Here is a 3,281-nt window from a genome sequence, read left to right as displayed (position 1 = left end):
CAGTGATGGTGAACCTATGACACGCGTGTCAGAGGTGACACGTGAACTCATTTTTTTGGTTGATTTTTCTTTGTTAAATGGCATTTAAATATATAAAATAAATATCAAAAATATAAGTCTTTGTTTTACTATGGTTGCAAATATCAAAAAATTTCTATATGTGACACGGCACCAGAGTTAAGTTAGGGTTTTTCAAAATGCTGACACGCCGAGCTCAAAAGGTTCGCCATCACTGACCTATCATCTTCCTACGGTTCCCATGGCACCCGGAACAAAACCCTAACCCCGGACCACAGGCTTCAAGGTGAGAAACCCCACTAGGCCTCCTTTCCAAGCTCAGTCCTCCACAATCCTCTGTGTCACCCTTCCAACCTCACTGGCCTCATTCCGATTTTGCAAATAGGCCAACCACAGTCCCAACTTCCAGACAATTTGTTGCTCCCTCTGCCTAAACCATCTTGATTTTTTTAAAATATATTTTTATTGATTTCAGAGAGGAAGGGAGAGGGAGAGAGAAAGAGAGAAACATCAATGATGAGAGAGAATTATTGGTTGGCTGCTTCCTGCATGCCCATCACTGGGGATCAAGCCTGCAACCCGGGCATGTGCCCTGACCTGGAATTGAACCATGACTTCCTAGTTCAGTGATGGCGAACCTATGACACGCTTGTCAGAGGTGACACGCGAACTCATTTTTTTGGTTGATTTTTCTTTGTTAAATGGCATTTAAATATATAAAATAAATATCAAAAATATAAGTCTTTGTTTTACTATGGTTGCAAATATCAAAAAATTTCTATATGTGACACGGCACCAGAGTTAAGTTAGGGTTTTTCAAAATGCTGACACGCCGAGCTCAAAAGGTTCGCCATCACTGCTCTATCCACTGAGCCAAACCAGTTAGGGCTCATTAGGGTTTTCTATGTACTTCCTCCTTTCCAATTTGAATGCCTTTTATTTCTTCTTCTTGTCTGATTGCTGTGGCTACAACTTCAAGTACTATGTTGAAAAAGAGTGGTGAAAGCGGACATCCCTTCTTGTTCCTGTTCTTAGGGAAAATGGTTTTAGTTTTTGCCCATTGAGTATGATGTTCGATGTAAGTTTGTCATATATGGCCCTTATCATGTTGAGATATGCTCCCTCTATTCCCACTTTTCTGAGAATTTTTATAAAAAATGGGTGTTGGATTTTGTTGAATGCTTTTTCTGCGTCTATTCATGTGATCATGTGATTTTTGTCTTTCAATTTGTTTATGTGATGTATCACATTTATTGACTTGCAAATATTGTACCATCCTTGCATCCCTGAAATAAATCCCAATTGGTTATGGTGTATGATCTTTTTATTATATTGCTGGATCCAATTTGCTAATATTTTGTTGAGGATTTTAGCATCTATGTTCATCAGGAATATTGGCCTATAATTCTCTTTCTTTGTAGTGTCTTTATCTGGTTTTGGAATTAGGATAATGCTGGTCTCATAAGAGAGCTTGGAAGTGTTCCTTGGATTTTTTGGATTCGTTTGAGGAGTATTGGTGTTAGTTCTGCATTGAATGTTTGGTAAAATTCCGCTGTGAAGCCATCCAGACCTGGGCTTTTGTTTCCTGGAAGTTTTTTTTTATTACTGCTTCAATTTTATCAGTTGTTACTGGCCTATTCAGTTTTCCTGATTCTTCCTGGTTCTGCTTTGGGAGTGTATTTTTCTAGGAATTTTTCCTTTTCATCCATATTGTCCACCTTGTTGGCATATAGTTGTTTGTAGTATTTTCTTACAATCCTTTATATTTCTTTGGTGTAAATTGCTACTTCATCACTTTTGTTTCTAATTTTATTTGTTTGGGTCCTCTCTCTTTGTTTTGTTTCTTGATGAGTCTGGCTAATGGTTCATCAATCTTATTTATCTTTTCAAAGAACCAGCTCTTGGTTTTATTAATTTTTATTTTTTTTAGTTTCTATGTCATTTATTTCTGCCCAATCTTTATTATTTCCTTCTTTCTACTTACTCTGGGCTTTTCTTTTTTCTTCTTTTTTAAAATAAGTCTTTTATAAATTTAAAATATTTTTATTGACCTTTTATTATTTTTTGGTATTTCATTATATTATTTTTAAATATATATATTTTTTAATTTTTCAATTACAGTTGATGAATATTAGTTCCAGGTGTACTACCCAGTGGTTAGACATTTGTATAACTTACAGACTGATCATCCTTATACATCTAGTACCCATCTGGCACCATACATAGTCATTACAGTATTAATGACTATGTTTCCTATGCTATTTCTTACATCCCATGAATATTTTGTAACTACCAATTTGTGCTGATTAATCCCTTTACCTTTATCACCCATCCCCCCAAACCGTCTCCCTTCTGGCAACAGTCAAAATGTTCTCCATATTTAAGAGTCTGTTTCTATTTTGTTTTGTCACTTATTTTGTTCTTTAGATACTACTATATCTCCTGGCCTTGGTAGAGTGGCCTTATGTATTAGGTGTCCTGTAGGGCCCAGTGGTGCACCCTTTCAGGTGCACTCTCCCCCAGTGGCTATGTGCACCCTCCTGTTGTAGTTGTGCCTTGATTGCTGTTGGCATGTCAGTGGAAGGAATTGCCCACCCCCCAGGTTGATTGGCTGTGAGGATTGGCTGCAACAACAGCGGAGGGGGTGATGTGCAGGGGCCCACCCCATGGAGGTGGACTAACTTCATCAGGGCTCTGGTGCCTAATGAGTTTGCCCTTGAGTATGTCCTTTGTGGATGCTTGGGCATGGTCTGAACCTGTCTCCTGGGGCCTCTCAGGTGGTCCAAGCGAAGGTCAGCCACTGCCTTTGCCCTGCCTAGGTCCACCTGGTAAAAACTTCGAAGTGATCTGCAGATGGTTTGTTGCCTGTGCTGGATGTGGAGGTACCCAGTAGAGGCCAAGCTGTAAACCAAGGCCAGCTGTCACTAGTGCTGGGCGTGGGGCTGCTTAGCAACAGGTTCAGGGCACACTGAGGCCAGATGCTCCCTGTATGGGATTTGTGGACCTTTGAGAGATTTTTAAGAAATTCTACAGCATGAGCCAAGATGGTCCTTTTGTAGAGAAAAGTCACTTGGAATGGAATGTGTGGGCCTCACAAGTTGGGTGGTGCCAGGTCTCAGGGAATCTCCAGGATGGGGCAAACAGTGTGAGCCAGGTTGATCGGGACTCAGATATGGCTCCTGCCTGCTGGCTCTGTGGGGCAAGGGCTCAGCAAAGGAACAGTGGCCTCTGTCAGCACTTCTGTCTGGAAGAAAACTGTCCCT

The sequence above is a fragment of the Myotis brandtii genome, unplaced genomic scaffold (genome assembly GCF_000412655.1).
Source record: "Myotis brandtii unplaced genomic scaffold, ASM41265v1 scaffold1373, whole genome shotgun sequence".
In the NCBI taxonomy this organism is placed as follows: Eukaryota; Metazoa; Chordata; class Mammalia; order Chiroptera; family Vespertilionidae; genus Myotis; species Myotis brandtii.
The sequence above is the reverse complement of the archived record's forward strand: the minus strand, read 5'-3'. Positions refer to the sequence as shown.